We start from the raw sequence: 16,674 nt of genomic DNA, 5'->3' as shown, positions 1-16,674 counted from the left end.
TACGCTCTATAACTTTCAAACATATAGAGAACGGACAGACAGACAGACAGACAGAAGAGCCGCTTTATTTATATACTAGCTGGGGAGCCCCGCGTTGCGAGGGCAATTTTGGGGCGCTTGGTCTCCCTGCCCCTGTGTGTCCCCCCTCTCCCTGTCATGTCCTCTCCCTGTCCTATCCCTCCCTCCCCTCCCCTCTCTCCCTCCCTCCCCTCCCCTCTCTCCCTCCCGTCCCTCCCTCCCCTCCCCTCCTCCCCTCCCCTGTCCCCCTCCCTCCCCTGTCTCCCTCCCTCCCCTCCCCTGTCTCCCCCACCCCCACACCTACCCCCTCCCCCGCTCCCCCACTCCCCTCTGTCCCTCTCCCCGGCCCCTCCCCCTGCCTAGCACCTGAGGTCCGGTGCCGTTGCGATAGCGGCCGGGCCGGGACGGACCAGAGCTGAGGTCCCCCGCGTATCGCGCGGCTGATGGACGGCCGCTGTGGGCGGGCGGGCGGGCGGCGCATGCGCGGTCAGTGCGGGCGGCGCATGCGCGGTCAGTGCGGGCGGCGCATGCGCGGTCAGTGCGGGCGGCGCGAGCCCCCCGCGATTTCCCGAGGCTCGCCCCCCCCGCGATTTCCCGAGGCTCGCCCCCCCCGCGATTTCCCGAGGCTCTCCCCCCCACCCCCCCCGCGATGTCCCGAGGCTCTCCCCCCCCCTATTAAATTGTTATTTAATTCCCGAACACATCATTAAAATATTTACCTTAGTTCCCTAACACACAGAAAGTGTGGGGGAAAAAATTGTGAAAAATCAAGATGGCGGCCGCTCACCTCGGTTCAGAAGGATAAGGCCCGCCCACACATTGGTCGAGCGGTCAGGTCGCCGAAACATAGGATTGGTCAATCGTCGAGTCACTCGACACTCAACTGTAGGAAGGAACCCGCCGTCCGATTGGTGGACCTCGACGTCACACGGTCGCTAATGAGATGCTAATGAGCGGAACGCTGAACGTTTTCGGGATACCGCGGGCGGGATTTTTGTCCGGCCGAAACATAAATATGCCTATGACCGGTCCGGAATCGCAAGCTTTCTTTTGAGGCGACGCGCGCGTCGGTACGCTCTGTAACTTTCAAACGTATAGAGAACGGACAGACAGACATCGGGACAGACAGAAGAGCCGCTTTATATATATAGATATAGATAGATCTCTCTTTATCTCTCTCTATATCTCTCTATCTCTCTCTCAATCTCTTTCTCTCTCTATCTCTAGTTCTTCCTCTCTCTATCTCTCTCTCTATCTCTATCTCTATCTTTCTATCTCTCTCCCTCTCTCTCTCTCCCTCTCTATCTCTCTCTCTATCTCTATCTCTCCCTCTCCCCCCTCTCTCTCTATCTCTCTCTTTCTATCTATCTCTTTCTCTATCTCTCTCTATCTCTTTCTCTCTCCCTCTCTATCTCTCTCTATCTCTCTCCCTCTATCTCTCTCTATCTCTCTCTATCAATTCAATTCAATTCAATTCAAATGCTTTATTGGCATGAAAGTTTACAGGGAACCATATTGCCAAAGCTTACATAACAAAAAGTACAGGTTTCCAACATTCTGTAGGTGTCAAACAATTTTGACCGTCGTTGGGTACAGACAATATTAATTTAAACAGTCGTTGACCCTCGTTGGGTACATTCAGTATTAATTTAAACAGTCGTTGGTACTCTCGGTATTGATTTAAACATTTTTAGATTATACATGCTATGGGTGTGCTCGTTAGTCACTCAATGTTCCTCAGGTTGTGACATGTTGTTACATATTGGGCACCAAGATATGGTTTGTCTCCTTCCCCCAGGACTATTCTTAATTTTGACAGGTCATCCAATTCTTTGAAATCTGGGGTTGTAAGGCTGAGCTTGTCAAAATATATGTTTTTTGTTTTGTTGAATTTTTCGCATTTTAGGAGGAAGTGCACCTCTGTCTCAACCTCGCCGGCCAGACAGTGATCTCATATTCTATTTTCTTTAGGTTGCCAGGATTTCTTGTATCTTCCTTTTTCAATTGCCAGTTGGTGGTCGCTTAGTCTGTATCTGGTGAGGGTCTGTCTCTGTTTTGTGTCTCTGATGGTCGAGAGATAGTCTGCCAGTTTATATTCTCTTTTTAGGGCCCGGTAGCAATCTAATCTGCTTTGGCTTTTGGTTATTTTGTTCCAATGTTCCAGGTAGGTTTCTTTGCATTGTTTAATGATTTGGTTCACTCGGATTGGTGTTTGGAGAGCAGTGTTGGTCTGGGACTGGTCAGGGTCCGGCTGGGTAGGAGCACTTAGTTTCAGTAACCACTGACTCAGGGGACTCGTTTCTGGGTTCAGCTCTTGGGTCTGGAGGGCTTTAAAATGAAGGGTGTCTGGGGAACTAGATTTGAGGTGATTTAGAAAGTTTAGTGCTCGTTTTTGGATGTTTATTATCAGTGGGTATCTGCCTAGTTCAGCTCTACATGCATTTGTTGGTGTTTTCCTTTGGGTGCGAAGAATGCTTCGGCAAAATTCTGCATGTAGGGCTTCTATTGTGTGTTTTTCCCATTTAGTGTAGCTATGGTGATTGAGTGGGCCCCATACTTCACTACCATACAGCGCAATGGGCAGGATTATACTATCAAATATTTTGAGCCAGATTTTGATTGGAATTTGGATGTTGTAGAATTTTCTTTTTATTGCATATAGGGCTCTTCGGGCTTTTTCTTTAAGTGCATTCACTGCTATGCTGAAGCTCCCTGATGCTGTAATGGTTAGACCAAGGTAAGTGTAGCTCATAGTGTGTCCTATGATGGTATCACTGAGAGTAAACTGATATTTGTTTTCCTGACATCTGGGCCTTTTTTGAAAAATCATGATGTTGGTTTTCTTTAGATTTACTGTCAGGGCCCAATTTTGGCAGTATTTGTCGAGTAGGTCTAAATGTTGCTGTAATCCCTGTTCTGTGGGAGACAGCAGAACCAGGTCGTCCGCATAGAACAGGGATTTCACTTCCCCATCCAGGAGACAGAGACCCGGTGACTCACTTTGCTCCAGCATGTCTGCTAACTCATTTATGTATATGTTGAACAGGGCCGGACTCAAATTGCAACCCTGCTGGACGCCTCTTCTCTGGGTGAAGAAGCCGGTGCGTTTGTCTCCAATTTTGACACCGCATTTATTTTCCAGATACATCGATTTAATAAGGTCATAGACTTTGCCCCCTATTCCACACTGAAGAAGTTTGTAATAGAGCCCTTCGTGCCAAATAGAGTCAAAAGCTTTCTTGAAGTCAATGAAACAAGCGAATGTTTTCCCATTTTTTGTTTGGTGTATATGTTTTTCAATGAGAGTGTGAAGGGTATAGATATGGTCGGTGGTGCGGTGTTTTGGAAGAAAGCCTATTTGATTTTTTCTAAGGATATTATGTTTGTTAAGAAAATCCAGTAATCTACTATTTAGAATACTGCAGAATAACTTCCCTAGACAACTGTTGACACAGATGCCACGGTAGTTATTTGGGTCTGATTTGTTTCCACTTTTATATATGGGAGAGATGAGTCCTTGGCACCAGATATCGGGAAAACAGCCTGAACGTAATATGATGTTGAATAACTTGAGTACAGCACCCTGCATCTCCATAGTGCTGAACTTGAGCATTTCATTTTTGATGTTGTCTGGACCACAGGCTTTCTTTAGGTGGAGAGATTTTGTTTTTGTGGCCAGTTCTTTCCAAGTGATTGGGGAGTCCAGAGGGTTTTGGTTGTCTTTAATTGTTGCTTCTAGTGTGTGGAGTTTTTCTGTGACATGATGTTGACTTGAGTTTGTTTCGTTTACTGGGATGTCTTTGTAGAGGTTTTCAAAATGTGTTCTCCAGATGTCACCATCTTGGATTGGTAATGCTTGTAATTGTGTTGTACTCAGGTTATTCCACATATCCCAGAATTGATTTTGATTAATGGAGTTTTCAATTTCTTCAAGTCTTTTGTGGGTATAATTTTGTGTTTTGTTCCTAATGGTGTGTTTATATCTTTTGAGGGTCTCATTGTATCTAATACGCAGGTCTGGGTTGTTTGGTTGGCGATGCTTTTGGTTTGATATTTTTCTCAGGTCTTTTCTGGCATTTTTGCATTCGTGATCAAACCATTTCTCATTTTTTTGTCTTTTGTAACGTTTCTTCTTCTGTTTCACAAGGTCGGCTTTTACAGCTGCCTCATGGAAGATCATATTAATATCATCTATGGCCATGTTTACACCATCTCTGGTGATCTCATATAGATTTTCTTTAAATTTTGATATTTTACTTGTGAGATCAGGTGAGTTTAGTGCTGTGATGAATTTATCTCCACTGTCTGGGGCCCATCTGTATGTCTGGTTTAGTTTATGGAGCTTACTGGGTTCCTTTATTGTGTCTGTAGTTTGGGCAGAAAGTTTAAGGTACACATTTATTTGGTTATGGTCTGAGAGAGGGGATTGCTGCCTGACAGTGAATGCGTTGATATCGCAGGGGTCCATGTCAGTGATTGTATAATCCACCACACTAGATCCAAGAGTTGAGGAATATGTGAGTCTCCCTAAGGTGTCCCCTCTGAACCTACCGTTAACTATGTACAGGCCTAAGGCTCGGCAGAGTTGCACTACCTCCCTGCCGCTTTTATTTATTTCACAGTCAAGGTTGTTCCGATTTGTGATGGCTGGTGTGACATATAAAGGGGTCTGGCCAAACACATGGTTGTTGCCCTGTGGGTCTATGAAGTCAGGTTCACATCCGGTCCTTGCATTTAGGTCCCCACATAGTAGCACCTTTCCTTGGACCTGGAAATGGCTGATTTCCATGTGGAGAGTTTCAAATAACTCCTCTTCAAAATATGGCGATTCTATTGGAGGTATGTAGATCGCACACAAGTAGACATCTTTTTTAGCTATTCCTATATTTTTATCTAATTTTAGCCATACATGTGATTTCCCCTGTTTTACCGGTGAGATGTGTTTGTCCAATTCTCCTTTATACCACACCAAGATTCCCCCGGAGGTTCTGCCCTTGCGTATCTTAGTGTTCTTTACTGAGGGCACAATGATTTCATGGTACATTGGAGGACATTGGGTGGGCACGTCCTTTTGACACCATGTTTCTGTTAACACAATTATATCAATGTCTTTTATAGATTTTAGGAATTCAGGGTCTGTACTCTTCAGCCCAAAAGTTGAGGAGCGGAGACCCTGGATATTCCAGCAGCTTATGTGGAAAGAACGCATCTATATAGTTCAAAAAACAAAACAAAATGGACCTATTTTGTGGGGCGGGTGTGAAAACAGTAGTTTCTATAGATGTACAATGCTAAATGACGATTTAGTATAAATTCCATAAGGCATGCACATACTGCTACCTAATAATAGTAATAATAATAATAAAATAACAATAATAATAATTTAGTACATTCCTGTCCTGTTTTCCATCAGGGTGCTTATCATCGTCATGATCTTTCTCAGTTCTTGGTTTACAGTCGCCTGTGGTCTAGAGGGGGGTCTGGGGTCAGGTACAGTAGCACGGTTCTGTTGCTGGTTTTGTATAGGGGGTGGGGGACAGTGGTGGTCCTGTTTGGGTTAGGGCTCCCAATGGTAGAGGGGGTGGGAGGGGTGCGTCCTTTGGCAGTGTTTATGAGGTTTTTTGCGAAGATCCACACCCGCTGTTTGAGTAGATGTAATCCGTCATAGAGGTCCCGTGTGTTGATGTTTGGGTGGTGGGCCAGGTGGACGTTGGGGAGGGCAGCACATCTCCTGTCGATCTCCCTGTTGGTGTTGTGGATTACATAGGCTAGGGTGTTCTCTCTGGGCAGTAGAGTGGAGATCACAATCCACGCATCGGGGAATTCCTTGCTGGCCTTCTCCGCCATCCTGCTCACTGCTCTAGCAGTGCCTTCAGGTAGGGTGTGCAGGTCGTTTGTGCCTGTGTGGATCACAAGCCATTTTGGGCTTCCAAGGGTTTCTTTGTTCAGGATCTTCATTGCCTGGCCTGTGGTGCTGCACTGTTTTTTCAGGACTTGCTGACCTGGGAACATCCTCTGGGGGTCCAAAAACTTCCCGTTGGAGTCGGTCAGCAGGACCGCCTGAGTGGCTGACTTTTCAGACTGGGTAGCAGTAGTCTGGGCAGGACTCAACTGAGGGCTGGTTGTTGACTGAGTTGCTCTATCTCTATCTCTTTCTCTCTCTATCTCTCTCTCTCTATCTCTCTCTCTATCTCTCTCTCTCTATCTCTCTCTCTCTATCTATCTCTCTCTCTATCACTCTCTCTATCGCTCTCTCTATCGCTCTCTCTATCTCTCTCTCTCTCGCTCTCTCTCTCTCTCTCTATCTCTCTATCTATCCCTCTATCTCTCTCTCTCCCGCTCTCTCTCTATCTCTCTCTCTATCTCTCTCTATCTCTTTCTCTCTCCCTCTCTCTCTCTATCTCTCTCTATCTATCTTTCTCTATCTCTTTCTCTCTCTATCTCTTTCTCTATCTCTATCTCTCTCTATCTCTCTCTCTCTCTCTCTATCGCTCTCTCTCTATTGCTCTCTCTATCGCTCTCTCTATCTATCTCTCTCTCTCTCTCTCTCTATCTCTATCTCTCTATCTATCCCTCTATCTCTCTCTCTATCTCTCTCTATCTCTATCTCTCTATCTCTCTATCTATCCCTCTATCTCTCTCTCTATCTCTCTCTATCTCTCTCTCTAGCTCTCTCTTTAGCTCTCTCTCTAGCTCTCTCTCTATCTCTATCTCTCTCCCCCTCTATCTCTATCTCTCGCTCTCTCTCTATCTCTCTCTCTCTCTCTCTCTCTATCTCTCTCTCTATGTCTCTCTCTAGCTCTCTCTATCAGGCTGCAGTGATGAGGGACTGCTGGAAGCTGCGGAGGATGCCTACAGGTAATTTCTTTTTAATCTTGCCTTAATGAGGGAGATGGAGTGCTCCTCCTGCCCCCATATTAAGATGGCTGGCCTATGCTCGACCCCCTTCCCTATCGTCTTCTGCCCCCTCACACCTGTGGGTCTTGTCTGGCATTCGAGCTAACTAAAGTTGGTCCGATTGGCGCCTGCAGCTTGCCAGATTGTGATAGCGAGGCCCGTGGACTAATTTAGGGTGGTCCTTGGGCCTACCCATTCTGGCGCGCATTGGCTGCATGCCATGCAAATCGAGGCCCAGTTTCGGCCGCTAATGAATTTAGGTACCATACAGAAAAACAGAGAGAAAAAGGACATACAGAAAGAAAGAAAAAAGCATGTCAGCGATAGAGATAGGGAAGGAGAGGAAATTAAGATAAAGAGGAAAACTTTTCAGGGGGAGAAAGAATGAGAAAGGAGTTGAAGACATATCCAGAGTCAGAGGCATGTAGGAAAAGAGAGGGAGAGATACAAATACAAGGATAAAAAGAGAAGTATACTGAGAGAAAGAAGGAGAGACTTACAGGAAGAGAAGAGAAAATGAGAGAAAAAGTTGGAGACAATAAAAACACTTCAAAAGGGTTATTAAATGTAGAAAATGAACGAACTGGAAGAAAAACAAAAGGAGACACAAAAAAAGAATGAGAGACAAGCAGCAAAACAGAAACAGGGGAAAAGAGACTATTTTTCATTTTTGTCTGTTAGCAAGTCATGGTAGATCAACTAGTTATATTGAAAAAATGACTACATTGTCCATCTGAAAAGATTGCTTGAACAAAAGCAAAAGACTGCAGATGTTGGAAATCTGAAATAACATTCAGTCTGCAAGCATAATCCAGAGCTTCCGGTCGCTTACCACTTTAACGCCTAGAAATTCAGTATAGCCACTTTTGGGGCGGTAAAGTCGGGCGGGCGCTAAAGTTTGCGCCCGGCGGAAAGTGGAGGCCACTTCGCCGATATTCAGTAGCTTTGGCCAAGGAGTTTGGGCGAGCGCTAAAACTGGCGTTGCACCCCTCTCTTTAGGCGCTAAGCCGGCGGTGCAGAGTGATACCGCCGAGGCCGGGCGCAGCGCAGGTGCGGTCATGTTTTGATTGACAGCAGACACCCTGACGCCGGCCAGCTCTTAAAGGGGGAAGGGTCGACTTGGTCTGCTGCCACGCCCTGGATACTGCAGCCCTCCAGCTAGGCCTAAACACTGCTGCTGGAGAGAAATAGTGCCAGGAAGGATGCAGAGGGCCCGTGAGCGAGCGCAGCGCTTCCCTGCCCATGATTTGAAGGTGATGCTTAGGGGTTTGGAGAAGAGAAGAGATATCTTGTGCCCGGACAGTGGCAAGAAGGCTCCCAAGAGGCTGTACAGGAGAGCCTGGAGGGAAATCGCCCAGAGGGTCACAGCCAACAGCGATGTCCCCAGGACTGCTGACCAATGCCGGAAGAAGTTTAACGACCTCACTCGGATTGTCAGGGTGAGTACCCTTTCCAGTGTCCTCCTCATCCTTGCATGTGCACCTCACATTATGGGCAAAGGGACCTCAAAGGCCTAATGGCCAGCCCTCCTCCAGCAGCTATGGCACTGGCATGCTCATCAATAGCACTTTCTGCACTTTACACACTGGCCAAGCTATTCGACCATGGGAGGCAGTGCACACACCAACAGGGCACCACACTGGCCAAGCTATTCGACCATGGGAGGCAGTGCACACACCAACAGGGCACCACACTGGCCAAGCTATTCGACCATGGGAGGTAGTGCACACACCAACAGGGCACCACACTGGCCAAGCTATTCGACCATGGGAGGCAGTGCACACACCAACAGGGCACCACACTGTACTTAGAGGCCGTCCTTTCTCTTGCAGGCCAAGCTGGCGCAGAATCTGAAGAGCCGGACTGTCACCGGGGGAGGCCGTTCCCAGTTCCAGGAGCTCAGTGACCTGGAGGAGCGCGTGGCTCGACTCATGCGTGCCCGGGTGATTGGCCCCGTTGCTATTGGAGATGCCGACTCTGTGCTGGGCCCCAATGGTAAGGACATGACCGTTTGGACCTCTCTCGGCCCCCTTGCGCTTCAGATCTACATCCTTTGCCACTGTCCCACCAATGCGCATAATGCCACCACTCATGCCTCCCTCGCTGACGCCCTGTCCTCACTCTAAAGCTACTCTTGTGCCTTCCTGCTTTCAGCTGGTGAGGAGGAGGTCCCTGAAGCTGCGAGTGTCAGTCCCTCGGAAGAGGAGGACGACGAGGAGCAAGAGGAAGGCGGCACATCGGGGGAACCCTCATCCGCGCCAGGGGATGGCAATGGAGGGGACACGTCTTGCCTGGAGGAGAGCCAGGGGGAAGTGTTGCAGGGGGGTGTAGCTCCTGTGCCCAGTGGCGTCCAGCCACGCGGGAAGGGTCGGCCAGCACGGCTGCCTTCTCCCCAGAGGGGGGAAGTGTTGCAGGGGAGGGCAGTTGCTGGGCCCAGTGGCGTCCAGCCACGCGGGAAGGGTCGGCCAGCACGGCTGCCTTCTCCCCAGAGGGGGGAAGTGTTGCAGGGGAGGGCAGTTGCTGGGCCCAGTGGCGTCCAGCTACGCGGGAAGGGTCGGCCAGCTCGGCGGCCTTCTCCCCAGAGGGAGAGTCCGGCCTCCAGTCCGGAGACGGTCCTCGCCCAGGAGGTGCGCCTCCTGGATCAAATGTCCGCGGACTTGGAGCATCGCCACACCGAGTTCATGGGGGTTGTGGGACAGTTGCCTCAGGCCATTGAGTCCCTGGCTCATAGTGTGGCCAATTTCGGGGACTCACAGGCCAGGGGTTTCGAACAACTCGCGGCAGCACAGGCCAGGGGTGTTGAACAATTTGGGGCATCACAGGATGCGAGTCGGGCAGAATTCAAGGCATCACAGGACGCGAGTCGAGAGTTCATGAGTGGTGCCGTGCAGACACTGGCTGGTCTGATGCGGGCACAGACCAGGGCAGTACGGGCACTCACTTCTGCCACACTCGCTGTGTCACGGACGCATCGCCAGGGCACCCGCCGCGCTGCTGCAGCACAGCGGTCTGGCCTTCACCAGATTGCTGCGCTTGCTGCAGTGCCAGCCCGGCCGACTGCCAGTGTCTCTGGTGACCAGCGAGCACCTGGCATCAGCCAGCTTGCCCCCATTGCTCCAGCCGCCACTGCCACTCCCCCAGCAAAGCTGCGACGAGCTGCTGGAAAGACTGATGCTGGCCAGCCACAGCTGCAGCAGTCAGCAGTCGGCCCCTCCAGGGCCGGACCTCGTCTAGGCCGACCCCCAAGGGCATCTGCCGTCACGCAATGTGCCCCTCAGGAGCCTTCCCCCAGCCTTGCAACACCCACAGGGCCCAGGTTGAGGCGGAGCAGCAGGTCGGCCAGGGGCCGGAGAAGCCTGCACAAGGACTCGCCCTCTCGGCACACAAAGTAGAGTGTGTTGCCAAATGTTTTTTTATATGGGGGTGTTTGTGTTCTCTATGGGGGGGGTTTATTTTGGTAAGGCCGAAGGTGAAGGCCAATTGGATGGACAAGTTTTGTTATTCCTCCCCAGGTTGTGGGAGTGAGATATGTTTTTGACTGTTTTTTGGGGGTCTTGTCTGTTTTTGTGTTTCATGTGGGAAGGGCCCTGAGTTTGTTAAATAAAGCTTTTTATTTATTCAGCTTGTCCATGTGTGATGTTTCAAGTGGTTGTTGCGTTAACCGGCTGAGGGCTTGCGGAGCGGCTGCATTCAGGTGCGTTCATTGCCACAAGCCATTCCCTGTCAGGGGGCCTAGAAGTGTCGTTCAATAAGCCGCCGACGGACGGCCCTTGGACCTTGTGGCTCCCTCCTGGGCTGGTACTCCTCCTCCTCCTCCTCATGGTCCTCCTGCTCATCCTCCTGAGGTGGTGGTCCAACGTGAGGTGGCAGTGCCTGAGTCCTGCGGATAGCCAGGTTGTGCAGCATGCAGCAAACGACGACGAACTGGGAGACTCTATCCGGCGAATACTGTAGAGAGCCGCCGGAACGATCCAGGCAGCGGAACCGTTGCTTGAGGACGCCAATCGTTTGCTCTATGATGTTCCTTGTGGCTTGATGGCTTTCGTTGTATGCCTCCTCAGCAGGGGTCCTGGGCGCGCGGAGCGGGGTCATGAGCCATGTACACAAAGGGTAGCCCTTGTCCCCGATAAGCCATCCTCTTGGGGGAGGCTGTGCCTGGAACATGTCAGCCACAGTAGTCTGACGCAGGATAAATGCATTGTGGCTGCTGCCTGGAAAGCGGGCATTGACAGCTAGGATGCGCTGCCTGTGGTCACACACCAGCTGTACATTGAGGGAATGGTAGCCCTTCCGGTTGCGGTAATCCTCGGCATTGTCGATAGGTGCCCGCATAGCCACATGCGTGCAGTCAATGGCGCCCTGCACCATGGGGAAGTCGGCGATCCTCGCAAATCCGACTGCACGCTGCTCCTGCCTCTCTAGGGTCATGGGGAAGGAGATGAATTGGTGTCTCCTTGCGAAAAGGGCATCGGTGACCTGCTGGATGCAGCGATGCACGGCGAACTGGGAGATGTTCGCTATGTCCCCAGCAGCGGCTTGGAAGGAGCCGCTTGCATAAAAGTTCAGAGCCACCGTGACCTTCACTTCCACCGACAGAGACGTCCTGCACATCAGCTGTGGACGCAGATCTCTGTGAAGCAGCTGGCAGATCTCGGCAACCACCTCCCTTCTGAAGCGCAGCCTCTTAACACAATGCGCGGCAGTCATGATGAGATAGGACACCTGCTGCCGGTATTCCCTGAGTGGGTAAGGCCTACGTTGCCGACGCCTGATGGCCCCTCTGCATCTAGGCATGGCTGCCCCTCTCACACAGCATCTGCGAGCTCTTCGCACATAATGCTGGAACTGAGGGTTGCAACCCCATGCAGCCCCCATAATATACTTGCAAACAGTGAAATCACAATGAGTCAAATTTCCAAGCTCTGGCCAGAAGCCAAAAATACCTCTCCTATGTTGTCCCAAATCAGTAAGGTCTGTTCCTTGGTCTCTGTCCAGAAATCCAAAGCACTAAAGTCATTGCAGCAAAATGGCTGGCCTTTATAGTTCAGTGTAAGTGCCCTTTGATTAGCGCTCCCTGAGGCCCGCAGGGCCTCTGCTGCGTTCCACTTCACAGTTCTTAGCAGCGCCACGCCCACATTGGGCGGGCGCCACTGAAGTTCCGGTTTGGGGCGCACAAACAGCGTTGCACGACGAAATGACGTCATAAGCTGCGCGCGCAGCTGAGCGCGCGCAAACACTTTGCGCCGGCGCTAACTGTCAACTGAAGTTGGGCGTAGGCGCAGATCGGTCTGCGCCCGGGCGCTAAGTGCCTAGCGCTCGAAATCTACCCCTCTTATGGCGCTAACGGCTGGCTAACGCAACTGAATTTCTAGGCCTAAATCTCCATCCCACTCTCACACTGACCTTTCTGTCCTTGGCCTCTTACACTGTCCCATTGAAGCTGTAGAATTCACAAAATTAATATTGTACTATAAGGGTCCTCTGGCAGAAGAGGCCTTGATTTTAAGAGACTTTTAAAAGAAGCCCAGAAAAGGGACACATAAAATGGCTGCCAGACCCCGTGACCGACTTATTGGGACACTTTAAAATGGTTCCTGCATTCCCCAGACAGCCTTGTGGATTCAACCCACAGTAAGTTCTGGAAGCCCTTTCTGAGAAAACAAAACCAGACTTTAACACATACATAAAGATTGGATGCAGATCCAGACAGATCGGCCTGTAGATAAAGGCTATCTAAATGTTTACCCAGACAAAGGGGAACAGTTCCATATTCATAAAGAACGCATCAAGGACCCGTTAAAGACATCAAGAAAACATTAAAACATTAACAGGTCATTCCAGACCAGAGATGGCCATCACCAGCCATCCCGAAAGCAGTTTAAATATAATAACTACCCCACTGTGCTATAAGCCCACCAAAAGTAAAAAAAAGACTAACCTTGATTTGGCGGGAGATAGAGGCTTCATCTGAGAAGTATAATTGGAGACACCCGGAGTAGCGAGGGGGCTCTTCTTCCTTTTCTTCATCTTCATAGGACCTTCGATAGTAGCCATTACCTTCGATAGCAGCTGGAGTTCGGAGAAAAAGACGGTTCGAGTCGGCATCCCGCCCCGGAGTAAACATCGGGAGATCGCCGACCAACCCCGGGCCGTTGACGAAACAAGAGGGTAGAAAAACTACCGAAGAAACCTACATGAAAGCCGGTTAGAGGCTTCCAATCGTGGTCAAGTAGATGGTCTCTGTCCCGCCGACATCCAGGCCCGCTGGGATCCAGCCTGTCCGTGACCTTCACCTCGAGGAAGAGAAGGCGTGTCACAGCTCGCAGCCCGCAGCGCTGACCACGAGGAGACAGGACGCCTGAAAGGATCAAAACGCAGACCTGTTTTCAAAACCTTGCAATTCCTAGTTGGATTGGTGAGCATGTTTCTAGCCCTTCATAATCGGATCTAGATAGCTTAAAGGGGGTGGGCATTTTGGGTATAATTAACATGAGTTGTTGTCCCTCGATGTTCCATGTGTTTCCTCATTTCATGATGACTTTTGTAAGGTTTAATATGCCTGTATCTATTTTAGCTAGTACTGTATTATGATTTGTTTTTCCCTCCCATGTACCCTCTTATTTGCCTGCATTTGATTTGTTTTTCCTTATGCAATAAAATGTCATTTCATTTCATTAAACTTGGTCTATAAGAGTATTCTCTGCATTGTAGTTCCTGCACCTAAGTCCAGTGTCTAGAACCTAAGGGGCAAGTGGGTCGAACCACTCAAGGTTTTACTGTGCAAAAGAGAGAGAGAGAGGCCTCTGGTGAGAGAAACCTCCACGATCTCAGAGAGAAAACCCCTTACAGAAAATGGTGACCACGGCAGGACACTGGCAGCAGGATTGCAATGTATTAGACCCAAGTTTGAATGGTCAAAATGCAATGGATGGAAGGATTAAGCATTGCGCGCTAGACCCTTCTCCTTTCACAAATGGAGCTGAAGGTAAAGGGTCTCTGCGAGCCCAAGCTCGCAGCCAACATGGTATATCCCGGAACAGCCCATCGGTGTTCTGTAGAGGGGGTATGGGAAGTGAACGTAGGATTACGGGCTGGGATACATCCCACGGGCCGCGAGATCTACGTAGACGGTTGCAGCACGGTATCCGCTGGCGAACGACTCACGGGGTGTGGAGTTTATGACCCCATGGCAGACATTGCCCTGGCGATTAAGCTCCCCAGCACTATGAGCGCCCAGCATGCTGAACTCTCCGCGGTAGTGTACGTGGTTACACACCCCGAAATCTTCCACACTCCATATACGATTTGCTCGGGCAGCATGTTCACGTGCAACTCGTGTATGGAGTACCTAGCCATCTGGTCGTGCCGCGGATATACCTCTGCAGACGGGAGACCCTTAACCATAAAGCCCTTGTTAGAAAACATCCTGGCCGCAGTGGGGGAGAAAGAGGAAGTCTTTATCCACAAGGTGAAGGACCATTCCTCCACGGAACCCCGCAACCAGGGTAACCAGCAAACGGATGTACTAGCCAGAGAAGGTGCCCACACCAGCACTTTCTGGGATCCCTATGGGTCCAAACCCGTGGCAGTAATCCAGGGCAGGGATGGGACTCAGGGGGCCACAGGGGTAACACTGCCCCCAGACCTCAAGACCGTCCAAACCCTAGATCCCACCCTAAAAACAGTCCTCAGTGCCATTACTGAGGGCAACGAAGTAGAGGGTCCATACGGGAAGGCATGCTGTTCCGAGGGGAACAGTGGGTCGTGCCACAACAGCACCGGAGGGAATTCCTTCAACTGGCCCATGAGGGTCCAGGAGCAGGAGACCCCGGGCCTGAGGTCACCTGGCAACGGGTAGAACAGGCGGGATGGTGGCCGGGACTTCGGGACGATGTCCGCGAGTTCTGCGCTAATTGTCTTGTGTGCGCCGCAAACAACCCAGACCCCCAGAAAAGGAAGGTGCCCATGGGTCACATCAGGAGAGTAGAGGGACCATGGCAGTCAGTACAGGTCGACTACATCGGGCCCCTGCCCACCGCCCAGGGAGGCTATAAGTATTGCCTTGTCCTGGTGGATGTGTTCACCAAGTGGGTAGAAGCCTTCCCATGTAGAACAGCCACGGTACTTAATACTACAATGATCTTGGTCCGGGAGGTGTTCTCGCGGTGGGGACTACCACGATTCGTGGAGTCCGACCGAGGGAGTCATTTCACCGGCCAAGTGATGCAGGACACCCTCATGCTCCTAGGCATCGAAGGGAAGTGGCACGTGGCCCAGAATCCTCAGTCATCTGGGATTGTGGAACGCATGAACCGCACCTTAAAAGAAAAGTTGAGGAAAGAGACGATGGGCTCACCCCAGAAATGGGCGGAAGCCTTGCCTCTGGTCCTCATGGGGATCCGGGCTAGCCAGTCTAAAAGTACAGGGTACTCCCCACACGAAATAATGACTGGGAGAGTCATGCGAACCCCCACCCATGTACTAGCACCGGTGCTCACTGAGGGTCAGCTCCGAGAGGTGAATCGGGACAAGTTTGCCCGGACCCTTTTGGAGCGCCTAAAACAGGTTTATGGGCAAGCGGCTGGGAACATGGGAAAGCAGCATCAGGGCAACCGACTGCTGCTCGAACCCCGTAAGACACAGGAGTGGGAAATTGGAGATCAGGTCATGGTGAGAAACTATGCCCGAGTGGGGAGTTTAGAACCACTGTACATGGGGCCCTACAGCCTTGTAGACAAAGCCAGCCCCATGGTTTACGCAGTGAAGTTGCCCCAGCACACTAAATGGTTTCACATCAATCAGTGCAAACTGATAAAGCCGGGTGCAAAAGAACCAACAACTGAGGCCAGGTCTGAAGGCAAAAATCCTCAGCCTGAGGCATGCAACAAGTCACAGACCACACAGGCTGGAACCGCAGCCTGCCTGGAGGGAGAAGCTGTCCCGCCCACCTGGGAGGTTTCCCCACTGGCCTGGGACTCGGACGAGGAGGAGCCCGAAGACCAAGGCCCTCCTCCTGATCCGAACCCCATCGAGGGGGAGCCCGAACAGCTAGGCCCCGCCCTTGGCACGATTCTGGAGGAGGTGGAGTCGGAGGACGGAGATCGCACCCTCGACTCAAGCTTAGGGGAGGTAGAAATTGGGGGTGGAGATTCTCCACCTGTCGGGACAGGTGAGGAGGAGTCGTCTGCCACAGACCCAAATCCCAAAGGGGCGGAGCCTGGGGGAAGGGAGCCGAAGCCAGCAGCCGTGGAGGTGCCATGGGCTGTGAGGGCTAAAGTCCCAACCGAAGGTCCACTCACTAAGGGAGCCACGCCCAAAGTACTTCTTTGCAGGTCGGCTCGAATGCCTCAGCCGGTAAAACCTTGGCCCGATTCCCCCGATTTCAGTAAACGGCAACTTGGGAAATCCCTGGCACAACGCAGTCCCCAATTGACAGCAAAAGGCTGCGTGGTACTCAAGCCACAGGTCAGTGCAGCCCCGCCACAAGGAGCGGCAAGCTGCAGTCCAATCAGGGATTAGGTAAGCTGCCCGGGGACGGGCGGCGCTGTACATAAGTTAAGTTTAAGGTTAATTAAGTTTAAGGTGTGTGAATATTAAAGTGATTAGTGTTATAAGTAGTGTTGGAATCTGCCCAGCATGTGTGTTGTTTGTGATCGAGGTCGAAAGACCCGATCATGCCTTCACCTAGGCCAGAATCTCTCGGGAGCCTGGCTGTATCGTTCAATTTGTTACAGGAACCAAAGAGATGATGAGAGGAAT

Source organism: Somniosus microcephalus, chromosome 1 (assembly GCF_052327205.1).
Source record: "Somniosus microcephalus isolate GS21.2 chromosome 1, FLI_Smic_1.0, whole genome shotgun sequence".
Lineage (NCBI taxonomy): Eukaryota > Metazoa > Chordata > Chondrichthyes > Squaliformes > Somniosidae > Somniosus > Somniosus microcephalus.
Note: the sequence above shows the minus strand (reverse complement) of the source record.